General features: G+C 39.5%; 1 protein-coding gene across 3 annotated transcripts in view; it reads right to left on the bottom strand.

Annotated features, from left to right (window-relative positions):
* The window catches only part of LOC130917465 (kinase suppressor of Ras 1-like), a 76715-nt gene extending 59355 nt beyond the window's left edge, over positions 1 to 17360 (bottom strand). The window contains exons 1-3 of one of the 3 annotated variants that reach the window (XM_057838907.1): positions 17093 to 17360; positions 15164 to 15228; positions 11609 to 11745 (exon numbers count right to left, since the gene is read on the bottom strand). The gene's annotated coding sequence lies outside the window, so the exon portion shown is untranslated. Of the gene's footprint in view, positions 1 to 11608; positions 11746 to 15163; positions 17042 to 17092 lie in introns of those variants that run through there. The other 2 variants (XM_057838906.1, XM_057838908.1) reach the window with 2 other exon arrangements.
* Positions 17361 to 18749: the final 1389 nt, after the last annotated feature.

Here is an 18749-nt window from a genome sequence, read left to right as displayed (position 1 = left end):
TACATGTAGCGTTATCTTCTTCAAGAAGTTTGATAATCCTCTCCTTGGTCTGAGACATCTCTCTTGTTGGAGCCATGATTCTCGTGAATCCAATTGGTCCAGCAGCCCTCCAAGGTGTGATAACTGCACTGTTTTTAACTGGTGACTAACGAGCAGATCTAATCTGAGGCAGGGGCCCAATTTAGGAAAGGAAATTGACTGCGTGTGTCTGTAGTTTCTACTCAAAATGAAGTGATTCCATATTTTTTTCTTCAGAATGGAGTGCTTCTATATTTATTTCCCTGCACTTGCTCTATGAAAGTACCGTAACATTTACTGACCACCACAATGAATTTTATTTATTTATTTTAGTGTTTCTGAATGCAGTGGAGTTGAACTTTTGAACTAATTTGTAAATTTTTCAAGTTTTTTATTCTTAATATATTCTTTTTGTTCTACATAATAAAATGTCTGAGTGAGTGCTCGTCCGAGACTGGTGATTCCATACTATTTGCTAGGGGTTTTACTATCCCAAGATGGTATTATTTCATTATTTAAATAAATAAATAAAAATTGAATATTTATCATTTGAAATTAATAAATATATACTGGAATAAAGTCTATTTTCCTTATTTAGGTGGCACAGTGGCAGAGTGGTTAGCATGTTCGTCTCACAGATCTGAGATCAAGGGTTCAATACCGGGCTCCGTCCTTCCGGTGTGGAGTTTGCATGGTTTCCCCTTGCCTGAATGGGTTTTCTCCGGGTACTCCCACATCCCAAAAACATGCATGGCAGGCTGATCGAACACTCTAAATTGTCCGTAGGTATGAGTTTGTGTGTAAATGGTTGTTTGTCTTGTTGTGCCCTGCAATTGGTTCGCAACCAATTCAGGGTGTTCCCTGCCTGCTGCCCATAGTTAGCTGGGATTGGCTTCAGCTCCCCCTTAAGGATAAGCGGCTTGGACAATAATTGAATGAATTATTTAATCATTTATTTATTTCACTTTTTATATATTTCATCCTTGCACTCTTGTTCCCCTTGTGGCCACATGAAACAATCTTATCTGTCATTGACTCATCAAACTCGGTGGGCGGGCGTGAACTAGGTGGGGTTTGAGTTGAGCGAGTCAAGATAGTGCTCCATCTTTCCCAACATGGCAGCAATTGCTAAGGTTCTGCATGAGCTTTCTCTCGCTATAAACCGCTGTGTTTTGTAAGCCACGTGCTCATGGTTCGAATTTCCTGCGTCAACGCGTTCTGCTAAGTCTTACATGCGCGTTATTAAATCCAGAGAAAGCTCATGCAGCAGAACCTCAGTAATCGCTGCTATGCTAGGAAGGAGCACGATCTTGACTCCAGAGTAATGCAGCTTGACTCGCTCAACTCAAACCCCGCCTAGTTAACGCCCACCCACCAAGTGGGCGTATTATTATTATAGCCATTTCATGATTAATGGAAGTGCAAATCCTACATTGTGCACCTTTAAAGTGCGTACGACAGGATAAAAAAAAAAAAAAAATCTTAAATAGCATTATTATGTGAATTACAATCATATTTTAAGACCATTTGACTATGTACAAAAATTTGGCAAAGCGCAGATGACGAGAAATTCATCTTTTAATCCGCCGTTTAGTCACGTTTGCCTTTATAGGGCTCCAGCGTCCCCAACAGGAGGATGGCGTTGGCAGGGTCATGGTTTCATCTAATTTATAATTCAGCACATTGAGGGGGAATTATTCATAATGAGGAAAATGCGATGAAGAGAGCGGCAAAATGTCATTGTTTCAGTCTCTCTACTCCAATATTTTTAAAGGATATTATTTTTTTATCTAAGTATTTTCCCCAATAGCTAAGTAAATGGCATGGTCATGACAAATAACAGTCTTGTGCTAAATGGAATATGAAATAATATAAATGCATTTATTCATTACGACATGGCAAAATTACTCCATCATGGTCAAAACTGTCAACTTCACCTTTACTGTCGCACCTCCCGAACGATATTTTATGCCATCGTGGTTAGTCAGGCTTTTGTCATTTCCCTGCCCTGGCTTCAGAAAATGTAAACAAAACAAGAAGCGTGACAGCTAGCCGACATGTTAATCCGAACCGAGTGACGTCTCAAAGTCTTATTTTCGCTTTTCGAAGCGAAAAATCACACAAAACTAGCCCGGATCAATTCACATGGCGGCGGGGTTGTCGATTGTCTTCGCCGATCGGCAACCCGTCCGGTGGCAAGCAAGTTATAGCTCGTCCCCCTGCTGCGGACAGGAGAGCTCGCCGGGGTATCAGCTTGAGAGTACCACCGGACAAACAGGCCGACGTCGGAGGAGCGCGTAGCTGCCACATGGTCAACACGTATATGGCGTAAAATAATGTTTTACTACACAGCGTAGACGTAAACAGAGAGCGGAGTGCAGTTGTTGTGCAGCTGACATGGCAGGATGTGTCTGAGGAGAACTTTTCTACATTTCCGTCCATGATCAAACGTATGTAAATAGTCCTTTATTTAAAGAAAGTTTGTAGTGTATACTTTGTAATCGTCGTATTCGTGGCCATTTTTAATACGAAGTTGCAATTTCTGATGGGGTTGAAAATTTGACAGAACACCGGGCACACGAAGAGGGCAATAAACCGAGTATAGCGCTCTCCCAGCGGAGATGTGTGCGACAAGCCGGCAGTCGTCGACCGAGTGGCATTCTCAGTGGACAAGGAGGATGTCAGCCACAAAATGCAAGCCACCTCTGTTTTAAACATCTGCCATGATCCCAGTATTTGACATAATACAAAACACGATGTTTACCCATTCCTCGTAAGTCCAATGGTCCCACAGTAGTAGGGCTTGTTTTGACACGTATCCGCGGTGAATGGAAACCTATTGAAACCCAAAAAGGCTCACACGCCTCTCCTTGGTGCAGTAACAATTTTCTGCAGCCATTTGGCTGGGGTGATGCAAAAAATAAACAAATTAATCTGCAAAATCAGCTGAATCCGCAGTCCATGTGCGCGCTATGAAGCAATGCTGTATTGTGAGATGCTGACCCGGGTGACGTCACATTCGCATTTGTCCTAAACCTGAGACTGAAGCCGGAAGTCACTCATTTTCATGGCGCGGGATTCAGAAATTAAATATATAAAACGATTGCTTCCACACACATCCAAGCAGTCCATTTCATTCAGGAGCATAAAACCCAGCGTGAAATATGAAATCAACATGCTTTTTGGTGCCATACGTACTTCAGTTATGAATACTGAGTGTTTAAACTGGAGCAACTACAAATCTTAATGCAGTATAGACTACACTGTTCCACTCTAATGCTTAATATGTGCTTCTGCTAACATCCTACAAGCTCTATTTGCCTCTGCCTCTTCATTATTTGACTGGACTGTCAAAGTCATGCAAATGCTGTGGGAACATGCCTAAGCCCTGAGGGGTATACGCACCTCTCCTACAGTTTTACAAGACAGGAATGCACATGCAGACTTGGATAATGAGAGCATGACAGAAGTCTACATAGAGTAAATGAATCCTTTTGACAGTTTTGTCATTCTCCCTGGAAAGTTTTTGTTTTTTTCCCAAGTCTGGCATGTCAGCCCTAGCACCCACCAAGACAAGTGCTCTGTTGTATAGTGCAAACCACTTTAGTGCATTTCAGAATGGTGTTAGGAGTAGATTTTTATTTGTGCTTTCATTGTGAAACGGCATCCAAAAAACTGCGATAACCAGGCCAAAGTCCGCAACGAGATTCACACCTGTCATCTTTTGCACTCTCTGACTGATGTTTACATTACTTGTGTACAGTATATGGATGAAAAGACAAATGTTTAAATGGTATCTGCGTGGTGGCTGAAAAGTCCAACAAATGTTTACATTACATGTGTATGCGAAGGGAAAACATGTTTAGGTCACGTGTGTGCGTAAAATGGCCCACAAATGTTGAAATTGTAGTGATCACTACGTCCTCTCTACATAATTCACCCACTTAACTAATGTGGGGAATGTTGTGTTCCGGAGGGGACGCTCTCCGGGGAGGGAGAGGATACGGACGAGTGGCTGACACGCACGACACACCGGCTCAACTCGCTGCCTTCAACTCACACACATCTTCCACTACAACATGATGTGTATGTAATAGGTTGCTATGCTGTATACAGCAGGTGTGCATATGAATGATGTTTACGCCTCATCAGAGGTCTCATCAGAGCCAAAAATTCTATTCAAGTAAAAGTAGTCAATTAAAAAAAAATGACTAAAGTACAAGTAAAAAAGTATTAGGTGAAAAGAATACAATGAAACTGCTTGCAGTGACTGATTAAAAAAAAAAATTGCATATATTTTTTCTCAGCACAATGTCATCTACAGTGTATAACAAAAGTGAGTACACCCCTCGCATTTCAGCAGATATTTAAGTACCGTATTGGCCCGAATATAAGACAGTGTTTTTTGCATTGAAACAAGACTGAAAAAGTGGAGGTCGTCTTATATTCAGGGTCTAGAAATTATACCCATTCACGACGCTAGATGACGCCAGATATCATTGAAGCGAATGCTGAACTTGAATCCCCAGGCCAAAGCGAACCCCTGACACGAAGAAGAAGAATCTTAGCTACTCTCAAGTTAACCAGTTCGCATTATTTTATTGCAATGTTTTTCCTTATTCAGATTTGTTTCAAGACTACAGTTACAGTTAGACTTACTTTGATGGTTAATGCAGTTATTGCAATTTTGTTGTTTTATCACAATAGACTGGTTTATTTACATTTCAAAAACCAGAAGCCATTCATGTATGAATGTGATTGCACTTTACCTATTTAAATGTTCAGATATCGAGATTTGAATGAGGCAAAATAACATGATTTTTCTCTCAAATATATTGTTATAATCATTTGTTTCAGATGTACTGTCATTATTTTCCGTATGAAAATTAATTTTGTGTTCAAAAAGTCTTTTTTCAAACTTGGGTCTTGAAAAAGAGGGGGTCGTCTTATAATCAGGGCCGTCTTATATTCGGGCCAATACGGTATGTCTTTTCTTGGGACAACACTGACAAAATGACACTTGACACAATGAAAAGTTGTCCGTGTGCAGGTAATATAATAGAGTTAATTTATTTTCCCCTCAAAATAACTCAAAATATAGCCATTAATATCTAAACCCCTGGCAACAAAAGTGAGTACACCCCTATGAAAAAACGTACTACCCTAAATGTTCAAATTGAGTACTGCTTGTCATTTTCCCTCCAAATTGTCATGTGACTCGTTGCAGGAGTGCTGTCAGCATTGCTGCAGAAATTGAAAAGGTGGGGGGTCAGTCTGTTAGTGCTCAGACCATACGCTGCACTCTACATCAAATTGGTGTGCATGGCTGTCACCCCAGGAGGAAGCCTCTTCTCAAGACGGTACACAAGAAAGCCCGCAAACAGTTTGCTGATGACATGTCAACAAAGCACAGGGATTACTGGAACCATGTCCTATGGTCTGATGAGACAGGCGGGGGCGGGCGGGCTCCCCCTTCACACCTAGGCTGCTTGATTGCTTGCTTGAGTGGTCTATCTTTTGACAAGTTAAGTAGTCAGTTTGGTATCGGGGTCATTTGACGCCTTTCTGGTATTTCTTTATAGCAAAAAAAAAAACCATAGCAAAAAAAAAAAAAAAAACAGTAGGTCCGGTGTTTAAAATGTTATTTTATCAATATAAATATCTAATTCACTTTACCATAAGCATGCGCTGCGGGAAGTAGAAATCGACAGAACACCGGGATACCCATTTGTAAGTACACCGGCGCTAAAGGTTCATTGGATGTCTAGCGCCGTCAATGGCACCAATAGATGAGCATTCACAGCCCATCCTCCCAGTTTAAGTCAAATGGACATCCATTGTTGTTAATGGCGTGCAATGACTTCATTTTGCGTCACTTTCTTATAACTTTAGGGTACTTAAAGCGGCAGTTCAGGATTTTTGACATTAGGCTTAATCTTGGAGTTAGCAGGAGTTTAGTTAGTTGGTGTAGTAGATTTCAACAAATTCCGTTTCGTTAAGTTATTTGTTAGTTTCAGGGCACTGTTAGAGCATGCAAAAAACAACAACAACAACAACAAAACGATACAGCTCTACGAAAAGATCCAACATAGTCAAAATATTCCAAACACAGATCATTGTTTCAAAACACCCATGCGGCCAAAACAATGTCACACCAAACTGCCGTAATTCATTTCTTTCTGCAGGACTATTTTTTAGATGCCTAATACGACCCCAATGAAGAGGAGTGCTTTGGTCACTCGTTCTCACACTGTATTCGAGGAAGGTGGGATATCGGACTTATCCCGCTCGGAGGGTACCAGTTGCAACCTTAAAGCATACCGAGCGAATGTAAACCGCTAAGATGGCTGATCGCCACAAGTTGTTTTTTATTTTGGCCTTCAAAATACATTTTGAGCTCTAGCAAACTTGACTTCTCATAAGCGATCAAATAGTGGAGGCGTACTAATGATATTTTCCAGATCAGAGGTTAGAAACTCTGACTTCTCACCTTCCTTGAATGCAGCATCAATCTGCTGAATTAACTGATGGCTGGCAGCATGACGAAACGTGCATTTAGAGGCTGTGGAAACATACAGAACAAACGGGCAAAAGAAAGTTTCCACAAATTCCCTATGAAGAGCGAGGAAAAATATAAACTGGTCATTTGCTGCTGATTACGACATAAAAAAACAGCAGTGAAAAAATAACGATGTAATATCACTCTGCCCTGCCCCTCCGCAGAGCTTCTGGATTACAAATGTTGCTGATCATACTGCAATTATTGACATGCAATGGTAGGTTTAAAAACTTATCTTGAAAACATAGCCATCATTATTGATTGCATGGGTCATCGATGATTTTCATGTGTGCATTAGTTGTTTTTTATTGGCGTGCTATAATGATGCCATTGACTTGCGCTAGCTTAGCCAATCTGGAGCTCTGAAACTAACAAATAACTTGCAAAAGAAATGGAATTTGTTGAAATCAACTCAACCAACTAACTAAACCCATGCTAACTCGAAGATTAAGACTAATGTCAAAAATCCTGAACTTTCGCTTTAAGGTCACTTCCGGTAAACTTGATAATTTACTACTGATTTGGGGGATTTTTCAAGGCTGCTTAATGTTCATTGGTCATCTTCCGTTGGTTTGGGGACATTTTTTGTGTCATTTCCTTGTTAACTGCTGCCATTGACTGTAGGGGTGGGGGGGGGGGTGTATGAATGTGACTGTGGACACGAAACTGAGCAGAGTGCAGTAGTGCACGCACTTCATCACACAAATCACATATTTGTGGTTTTATGGCACCAATATCAAAATAAAAGCATGTGTTTCAATATACAGTATGAATGAGCTACAAGGTGCTTGTCAGGCAGAAAAAAATCCCGGATTGGAGGCACCAAGTTCAACACCCTTGCTATAACATTATTTCATAAACATATTAGGCCATGACACAAAAATCTATGTTCCACAAGAAAAATCTCCAGAAATGAAACATCATCCATCCAAAAGAGCATGAGTGCCCTCTAGTGATGAAAACATATTTATTGTTATGAAATTAAAACAATTATATATTCAGTTTTCCGTGGTCTATTGGTGCCAAATAAAAACCGGGCGAAAGGTTAAAATCCGCACAACTGAGTCATGTTGATTAAAAATAGCATAATTTTTACAGCGCTTTCACAACGCCGATGATTGAACAGGTTGGCGTAATCAAATGACTTTCGACGGCTGGCTTGTGTGTGGTCATATGACTGTATTGTTACGTCTAATTGGTATAATGGAGTCATGTGATTATTGTTGCGACATCCCTTTTATGAAACTGGTAGAGCCACTGTGGGCATTCTGGCAAAAAATAAAGTCAAATCTAATATGTAGAATCAAAAGGAAAAATATAACGACTCTACTGTAGCCTAAAGTAGCGGCAGTAAGAGTAGCGTTTCTTCTTCATAAATCTACTCAAGTAAAAGTACAAAGTACAGCATGGTAAAACTATTCTTGAATTACATTTTTCTCAAAAAGTTATTCAAGTTAATGTAATGTAGTAAATGTAACACATTACTACCCACCTCTGTAGACCTCAACATACATGAAAAAGAAGAGCTTTCGTGACACATACCTTAAATACTTAGTTGAAACGTTGCTTAACTAACATATATCTTCTATTGGGTTACCTTTCATTGTAGTGAAAACTGTATGTCTGTCTGTCTAGTCAGACACTCAAGAAAGTACCTGACAACAAGTGCCAGTGAACCATGTCGCCTTATGCACTCTTCTGCTCTGACCAAACATTTGTGCAGAATGAGTCACCCTCTGAAATGTGTCACCACTACCACAGAAACATGACAACAGCTTCTAGTCAGGACAGGGGCCTCTGCTGAGGTCCAAACACACAACGCACATACTCTGGTTTGCACGACAAAGTGAGATTATAAGAGCAACAATAACAGACATGAGTGACACGAGGTTGTACTGTGATACTAAAAATGTCACCAGTTGGAGCAGAAAGGGGAATTTATGCATATACCTGAAACCTCTGAGTCATGTTGTAGATGGGAAATGTCACTGGTTTTAAGTACAATACAAAAGAAAAAAAAATCTTATTGTCTTTCAGTCATGTTCATTGTTTTTAAATACCTCAGTTTTGTTAAATCATTTTTCTTTAGTGCTTTAGTCTTGAGTGGGAGATATCTACAATCAACCAGAGGCAATATCAACTAATCTGACATTAAAGCAATAGTAATTTGGGTTATAATGATAATATTTAGCCCCTCTCAATTGTAGCTGCAGTAAAACCCTATAGTCCTCTCAGCTACCAATAAACATGAATTAGGGCTGTAACCAAACAATTACTTTTACAATCTAATCAATTAATCTGATAAATGTCACTTTTTTCAATGTTGTAAGTAACAAGGAAGACAAAATAGATGACTATTTCCTTCAAAAATAATATTTTATTACAACTTCCTGACTTAATTGTAGTCTACAAGTGTACTGTTTTAAGTACATAAAACTTTTTAATAAATTTATAAAACATAAAAAGAATTTCTCAGAAGTCCTGTCCATTCCAATAAAAAAAAAGATGCTGATTGACATTTTTTTTTCTCATGCCCAAATCACTAATATAAATTGTGTCAATGATTCATTTATTTTCTTCAAACAAACTAAAGAACAAAATTTGAAAAGGAGGAGGCAGACTGTAATGAATCAGTTTTCTTTATCAAACAGTTGTTTATAAATACAATCCAATTCCAAAGCACACTCTCTTGTATGACAATTCACAGTTTAAATCTGTGTCTGTGCTGAAAGGAGACTCTAAACCAGGGGTGTCCAGACCTTTTGCAAAGGGGGCCAGATTTGGCGTGGTAAAAATGTGGGGGGCCGACCTTGACTGACGTCCTTTACGTAGAAAAATATATTTAAGCAAAATTTAGCAAGCCATTCAGTGTGTCACATTTGCTTTATTTTTTTAATGAATAATTTCAACAATCTCACAACTAAGCCTTTGCGGCGTTGTCTTTTGACTCTCGGGCTCTTGCGAAATACTACTGCTGTGAAATTAAACTGGCTTCAAGTTGCTTCAATTTCTCGCTGCGTATCTTCCCTGTAATCTTGTCGTACATGTCAGCGTCTTGTTTGGTAATATCGCCTCACATTGAAATCTTTAAAAACAGCAACTGTCTCTTTGCAAATGAGGCAAGACACAGTTGTTGCATATTTTAGTGAAGAAATAGTCCAATTTCCACCAATCCTTGAAGCGTCAGCCGTCACAGTCAACTTTTTTTAGTTGATTGTCGCAATTTTAGAAAATTGGAAGTAGAGGGTCACACGGAGTAATGTTGCTTAGCCCTTAAATACCTGCAACATGAACCAATTATCAACAACATACTAACACTTAACTAAATACAAGAAAGCAGAACCATCTCGCTATATCTCTCTACACATATATAACCAGGGGTGAAAGTAGCTAGAATTTCTTGCCGGAACTCCGGGGGGGTCGTAAGTCGGGGGTCATCAACCCTCCATGAACCACTGAAATGCTGATAAAACTGCTTTTGGCAAAGTTATTCCAATAACACACACAAACAAATAATGCTTTTCATTCAAAATTGTTTCTTTTCAATGATTTGCAAAATAAAAGTTTAGCAAAAACAGCAGTAACCTCAACCTCCATCTCCTAATTTTCCCCCACATTTCGTAAATGCAAAACCTAAATTTTAACTATTTAAGAACATTGGATGTACATTAAAATTGAAACTAACGTAAACGTTTACATTTCCTTTTTTCTTTAAGATATAAATCAAACGTTCCTCCAGTACAATCATTATGTAAATTTAGTAAATCATGTCAGCCCAATCTGCAAAATAAAGTCCGTTAGCTTTGATGCTACGAATGCTAACATATTTACACATAACTAAACAAACAGTCTCGCCAAACTGAAACAACTTACAGCCTCATGTGGGCCGAACTAGAGCTTAGCTGTCCCTGAGCCATGTCAGACACGTCTGGTTCTCAGTCATAAAATCTAAGAGTCCAGCCACACCCAACGCCGCCACCAGAGGGCATCATTTGACAAAATACAATACTTTAAACAAACCATTATACATAGGGTTTTGACAGTTGCCGTCATATTTTAGGGATCAAAACACCGTATGCCGGAACAGCGTTCCGTCTCGAAAAGTCATGGCAGAACAGCATTCCGGGCCACTTTCACTCCTGTATATAAGACAAAATACAGGAAAGATCCGCAGTTGACACTAAAAGAAGATAAATTTACAGAAATGGAGCACGACGAATAAAATGCAACTGCATAAGTCTCTTACAACCACTAATTCTCCCCATACTTAGTTACATTAATACAGGCAGGCGCTGCCCCCTAGCGGCTGGTGCCATTCTCATCAGTTTCTTTATAAAAAAGAAAATGAGACAACTTTACTATCTAACAGTAACTCAAGTGCTTATATGCTTCTCCAGAACACAATACAAGCAAACACTTAAGACACTGATTAGCATAATCGCTAACTAGCTTAATGTCTCATTGGCTTCATTTACTCCCCTCTGACGGAGGCACACTGGATCTAACAACACAAAAAACAAACTCTCGCCACTTCTTAATATTATGGATTCAAGCAACCCAACCTGAGTGTAGCAGTGAACTCTCTCTCTCTTTGTGTAACCACATCCTCACATTACACACAGACAAGGACCCAAATGGGACTGCTCGTAGCTGCTGGCAAAAATCGGTTATCAAGTTAGTTGGCAACTAATTCATTAATCGATTAGTTGTTGCAGCCTTAACATGAATCAAAAGGTTTTAAAGGAAAGACAAGACATACATTCAGAGTTCCAAACGACGTTGCTATCTAGGCTAGCCATCAGTTTCATTATTAAGGCAACACAGTCATTAGGGTAAATTTATTGGGCAGTAAGGTGCCACTGACAGCAACAGAAATTAAGGCAATGAAAGCTAATACAAATTCATAAAGAATTTTGAATGCTAGTAAACAAAAAAAGAATCAATCATGTCTGTCTCCTGCAGTACATAATGATTAATCTACTTCATGCATACATTGACTACATACAGTATGTGGCTTTAGAATAAGTTTACCTCAGTGTCCCGGAGGCAGTCAAATGAGAATTGATGATGGTCCCACTTTCTCCCATTCGGCTAATGGTCCGTCGAAGTCTCGCTTTCTCTCAGTCAGCACCTGCCATTTCCTTCTCAGTGCGCAGTCAGGAAAGAACCTGTAGCACAACTTCAAACTTGCCCTCCGTGTTTGTGTGCTCTATTGTTTACAAGGCACTAGCTGTCAAGACTGCTGAGCTCTGTGTGAGTGTGCGTGGTAGTTTTGGGTGTGTATAAATATCAATGAGGGCAGGGACAGAGGCTTGCAGAGCAGCTGACTCAACACATTCTACTTTGGTTGAGTGCTCATCACACAGCAATGCTGGTGGCGAGATTCCACACTATCCTCTTTCAAGCAACCCCTCACATCATATCATATCACGAATCACGTCACATCACATCATGCAGTCGGCAGACCCAAAAATTTCACACAAGTAATAGAAGCGTGACTTCAAAATATTACAAAAAGTAAAAGTAGTCATCCACAAAATTTACTCAAGTACAAGTAAAAAAAGTATACTCAAGTAATGAGTAAGTGCTTATATTGTTTGAAAACTATATATTTATTTCTCAGCACATCATCGATATGAACTGTTATCATTAGAATGTACAGGGTGACCCAAAAAAAAAGTTTACACTGCCATAATACAACTTAAATGCCATGCTTATTCAGCTTAGAATTAGAATTTAATCACAAACTATACATTATTGGAAAGAACATGTACAGTACACTCTATTTTTCAATGTGTCCTCCCTTAAGTGTCACAGCAGCCTCCAGGCGCCTGCGAAACGCTTGACAGGTCTTCTTTATGTAGGATGCTGTCATCTTTTCCCAAGATCTAACAATGGACCTCTCCAAGGCTGCCACAGAAGTTTGTGGCTTCTTACAGGCACTGTCCTCCACAGTTGCCCATATGCTATAATCCAGGGGATTGAGATCTGTACTCTGGGGTGGCCACATATCACCTTGTCAATCAACTTTTTGGTCCGCACAGATCGGCACTTCCAGACCCAGGTTTTCGTGATGCTGTTCCAGTATCTTTTCAGCTTCTTTTTAACTTTGCACATCTGCACATCTGGATATTCTCAGATTTGCTGCAATCTCAGTAGCTGTCAGACCGGCACGCAGCAATTCAGGTACAGCTAAAGTTTTCTTCATTTTCAGCAGAAGCACAGGAATTGTAGAGACGAAAGATTACCAGCTGCACTGAGTGACCTTAATGAATCACTTAAGCATGACAACCTATTTAGATATGTTTCAATGGCTTTTAAACAAGCAGTCAACTGAGTGTAAACTTTTTTTTGGGTCACCCTGTACTATAACTTTGGGATGTCCCGATCGAATACTTTTGCACCCGAGCACAAGTCACCTGATTTTGAGAATCTACTAATTCCGGTACCGGATCCGATACTGAAAAATAAATATAGTCTTTTTTTGCTTGTTTTGTTTTTTGTTTTTTAGCAAAAGTTCCAAACAATCCTGTTATAGTACATCCTCTTCCGCTTGTTCCCAGAGTGTTGCGGAGTACAAAACGTAAATATTTTGTTTGTTTTGGCAATGCAATTGTATTTCCAAATTATTTTTCTTACTTTTTAGCCCTTTAAAACAATTTTTTAAAAAAACACTCAGATGACTCTGAGACCCCCAATTTGGCCAAGTTTCAACATTGTCCTATATGCATGTGTGATGCATCATTGGAAAGCTTAAAATCTTAATTTTCTTGGGGAAGAAAAATTTTGAACAGGAGGGCATTTTAAAGTTTCTTGTACTCGTGTTGCTGCCTTTAGTGCTCAGTTACAGCATAGCCGCACGAGGCTTATCGATTGCACCGGAGGCATGAAAACGAAACTATAGATGACAATGAGGAAAAAAAGAAAACAAACCACAGTAACGTGTAACGTGGGCGACGATTTGAAAAATAGTGGAGTAAAATGTACGGATACCGGCTTTAAAATGTAGTGCAGTAAAAGTTAAAAGTACCACTTCATATTTGTACCCAAGTACAGATACACAAAAATGTACTTTTACTTCGTTACATTCCACCACTGCTAATTTCTATCACCACCAACTACGTTTGACTATAAATGTAAAGAAAGAATGTATACACAGACACCACAATGTGCTAAACAATGCTCGTGCATCTAAAACAAAAAACCATAACTTAAGAGCGATGCTTTATCATGACACAAACAGGGAGATGAAATAGCAAGCAATGGCTGGTAGTTGGTTGGATAGCTCGTCTCCGTGCTTGCTATGAGCTCGTGTTGTTGGGTGATAACAGCTGTAGCTTAACAAACTAGTTACACTTAAACGCCACGACGGGGTGACAAAGCATTACAAAGAAAGACAGGCAATCAGAAGATGTTTCCAGCTGTTTAAACGGCTTCCCTCTGGGAGACACTATAGGTGTTTAAAAGCAAGAACAAACAGACTGAGGAACAGTTTCTTGCTAAAGCCATCTCCACCCTGAACTGCAATATGTAGCACCACATCACCCAGTGTCCAATATTCATTTACATGCAATATTCTATGTGCAATACTTACTCACGTGCAATATTAATGTGCAATATTCTATGCCTTCACTGTCAAGCTGCAGCTACTTCACTTCGATTTTTTGCACCGCCTGAACATAGGACTATCTCATACACACTTTATATTTATTTAGACTTTATACTTTTATACTAGCAAGTCACTTTTGAGATTTTAACTTATCCTGCACTGTTCAGGGAGATGCTCCACAATTTCATTGTACAACTGTATAATTACTATTCTATTCTATTCTATTCTATTCTATTCTATTCTATTCTATTCTATTCTATTCTATTCTAACAAGCCGAAAGCACACTGTAATACTTTGGGTGTCAAAGTTGCCTCTTGTAGACGTTTCGCTGGTGTCGCACATTCTGGCAGAACACCAAAATGTTTTTTTTTTCCCAACTGTCGTCTCGTTCATTCGCGTCTTTCCTGTTCATTTTGCTTTTGCTTCTTTTTGTGAAATCTCGACAGTGCTGTCATGCTCATTAATATTCGTCTCGGGGTCAAGTTGAATGGGTTAAACAGATGACATGTTTATGTCACTAGAGCCACACTTTGGAAGCCCGGCAGCGTAACCATGTGATGTAACCGCCCTGCGACGTCAACAACAATGGCGACCTACTAGTTACTACTACTAATTTTACAAATTGTATAAAAATGAAAACATCAAGAGGGGTTTCAATACAAAATTATTTTAACTCATAATCACGTTTATCTTTTGAGAACCACAAGTCTTTTTGACAAACACTCCAAAAACTTTCATGAGCCTGACTTATACTGTAACAAACACACAAACAGATTTACTGTAAAGAAAATGTACAGAATACATAAACTACTAGTATAGGAACATAAAAGAACAAGCATTAAAAAGGTAAAAACAAATAAACAAATAAACAGCTGTGACTCAAAATGCATATTAGGAAAAGGCAATAAATGAAATTGGCAGTAATACATTTATGAAAATAATTACACACACGAAACAGAAGAAAAGAGCAACCAACCTATTTGTAGTTGATTGATTGAGACTCAAAGTGCAGATGGCGAACGTGGGTGCAATGATTGCAATCTGATTAGACCAGATGAAACAGATACATAAAACAAAATACAGACATCACTTAAGGTAATATAAAATAGTCATTGTTGATTCAAGGCCGAATAAGCCACAGTTAAGAAATGTAATTTACCTGACACTTCAACTGTTTGGGTGTAGGCTTACAAAACAGGAAACTAGTGACATCTGTTGCTAAAAAGAGGAAACTACAGAGAGAGGCCAACGACCGCATTTCCAACCTTCCTTTTTCTAGGCCAGTGGTTCTTAACCAGTGTTGGGAAAGTTCATTTTCTACAGTTCAGTTCATAATTCATAATGCAACATTTTGAACTAAAGTTCATGGTTGAAAAAATAAATAAATTGTGGCGGTATGAAATGTTGAGAGTCTTGTTAGCTCGAATTGCCGCTGTAACTCTGTTGCTCTCTGTGAACTCTCGTGAACTCTCAACTCAGCCGAACGCGCACGGCTATTAAGTCTATGTCACGTGACTGTGACGTAGCCGGTGACGCGCTTGGCCAAACGTACACACAACTTCCGTTGATGAATTATGTTCCAAAATAAAGGGCCACCACAAAATGAACTTTTGTAGGTCTGTTCTTTCTTCTTGTTGAGAGAAATGTTGGGAGAAATGTTTTGTATTCATAACTGTGTCCTCAGTTGATGTTGAAATAATGTTCCTATTGCTTGTTATTATTGACATATTATCTTTTCACCACAAGATGGCAGGATGGGACTTAATTGTCTAAAGTGTTACTTTTATGACTTTTTTTTGTTTGACTTTGATTACTTTGATTTGTGGGATTGCCTGTGAAGACAGCAATGAGAGAGGATGTATCCGCATGTCGGTGGAAATTAAACACTAGTGTTGCACCGATAACATTTTTTGGCCCCGATACCGATACCTGGCTGTGCAGTATCGGCCGATACCGATACCGTACCGATACCACCCGATTATATATATATATATATTTTTTTTTTTTAATTCTTTTTTTTTTTTTTTTTCCCCAAAGAGCTACATAATTGGATGTGAAATCATTGCTATCAAGCCTTTGTCAGGCTGTTGCTTACCTTTGCAAAATAGGAAAAAGACTAGTACAAAGTAAAAATAAGTTCATAATAATAAACTCTGAATGAACTGAGTAAACTTTTTTTAAACCTCTCAAAGGCCAAACAGTGCAACTTTCATGAAATTATTGTCACATTCTGCTGCTGGTTAGATTGTGTTTTGTTGCTGGGCTGTTAGTGGGGGCGTTCCTGACGTCGCACCTGAATCCAATGCGGGCTTATCAACGCAGCATTTAAGCACGGGTGAGCTCAGAGAAGGCTGCCGAGATATTTGCTTTGCTGATCGCCATTTGACATCTCGCACTATAGTCTCGCTACATTTGCTTGTTACGCCCCTGCATTGGGTTTTTTCTGTTAGTGTGCTGCACTCGTTTGTAACCTCTACCCTGTGCAGGTATTTGAGTGTTTTTATTTTGGCTTTTTGGCTCGCTGCCTATTGTCTTAGTTAATCTTCGAGTTTTTAGTATTGAGCTCCGTCGACCTGCTGTCACGGACTCCTTTTGTTATTTCTACTATCCCACGATCGCGTGTTATTTTTTGTTTGCAATCATTAAACCCTTCTACTTATCCCCCGCTTGTTGTCCGCTTCGAGGTCCAACCTTGTTTCCGCATTTGCGGACGCTCACAATTATAAGTAATAATAATTGACCACAGCATCCCGTCTCTCTATTAGCCTCGTTTTTTTGGGAGGGGGTGGGTCCCTTATTTCTATTTCTGAAAGGTGGCAACCCTACTTTGGAAACACTTCCCAAATTACTGTGGCATTTCTTTCATTAAAAGACAGTAAAAGTAAAGTAGACGAAGAGAACTGACCAGAGATAGTTGCTCCGGTCCAGCGCCCTGCTTCCTCTGGATAGCAGTCCTGCTCTTGCAGGCTCAAACTCGTTGTGTTCGCGTTTCGTCTTCAAATGTTTTATCAGGTTCGAGGTATTGAAACTGGCTGATTTAACTCCACATCTCGAAACTTTCAGGCCGCAAATCTTGCATGCAGCCATTGATTTTAATTGACGGGATTTCTATTTTATAATATTTCCCGACCGCCGCCATGCCGCCATGTCGGCCATGTCGCCATGTCGGCCATGTCATTGGTCAGAAGTGGATATTGGCCCGTTCTCATTGGTCTGGAGCAGGCCAATAGCGATAGCTGTTTGGTGTTCACGTGTCATCACACAACACAGAGACAAAGTGTAGTGAGCGCCAGGAGAAAAAAAAAAGGCTGCGGTCAAATGTTATAATAATGGACCGGTAAATAGTATCGGCGCCGTCTTTGTTGGTACTCGCCGATACCGATACCACCATTTTGGCCGGATCGGCGCCCCCTGCCGATACTAGTATCGGTATCGGTGCATCTTTATTAAACACGCCCAGTTTTGGCTGAAAGAAAACTTATTCTCCTTCAATTATTCCTACGAATGCAACGTTAAGCTGCAACCACCTCAACACTTCTCTCCAATTATTGCTGCAAGCTATTATTGATAGAGTCGAGATAAAATCACAGACAGTAATTATTTGATCCACTTTAACACTGAAACTGTGTCAGATTCATCTTCATATTGAATTTCAAATCCATGTCTGTACTGACCTGTTCGTAAAACACTCTCAAATGTTGGTACTGGTACTGTCAGTGTTCTATCATGTTGCACAAGTATGTTTATGATGTAACGTGTTTATTTAGCACCTTTGGATGATAATGAGAGGCCAGCTGAATGTAATAGAATGCTTATTTGCTGTCAGTAAAGCCTCGGGAGAAAAAGCTGCCGTATTTGCTAAAAACAACACAGCCATGAAAGGCAGCTTGCAGTGGTTTGAAAAAGTATCTGAACCTTTTGGAATTTCTCACATTTCTGCATAAAATCACAATCAAATGTGATCTGATCTTTGTCAAAATCACACAGATGTTAAAACAGTGTCTGCTTTAACTAAAATAACCCAAACATTTCTAGGTTGTCATCTTTTAATGAGGATAGTATTCAAACAATGACAGAAGGGGGGAAATAAGTAAGTTAACCATCATATTTAAATATTTTGAGGCCCCCACTTCCGCAGCAATAACTTCAACCAGACGCCTCCTGTAGCTGCAGATCAGTCTGGCACATCAATCAATACTAATCTTGGCCCATTATTCTCTACAACACCGCTGTAGAGCAGTCAGATTCCTGGGATGTCTGGCATAAAACGCTGTCTTTAGGTCATGCCACAGCATCTAAATGGGGTTCAAGTCTGGACTTTGACTTGGCCACTCCAGAACGTGTATTTTATTCTTCTGAAACTATTCTGAAGTTGATTTTCTTCTGTGTTTTGGATCATTGTCTTGTTGCAGCATCCATCCTCTTTTTAGCTTCAACTGTCTGACAGACGGCCTCAGGTTTTCCTTCAAAACATCCTGATTAACTTTTGAATTCATTCTTCCATTAATGATTGCAAGTTGTCCCAGCCCTGAGGCAGCAAAACAACCTCAAATCATGATAAT

This window comes from Corythoichthys intestinalis, chromosome 6 (assembly GCF_030265065.1).
Source record: "Corythoichthys intestinalis isolate RoL2023-P3 chromosome 6, ASM3026506v1, whole genome shotgun sequence".
NCBI lineage: Eukaryota > Metazoa > Chordata > Actinopteri > Syngnathiformes > Syngnathidae > Corythoichthys > Corythoichthys intestinalis.
The sequence above is the reverse complement of the archived record's forward strand: the minus strand, read 5'-3'. Positions and strand labels throughout refer to the sequence as shown.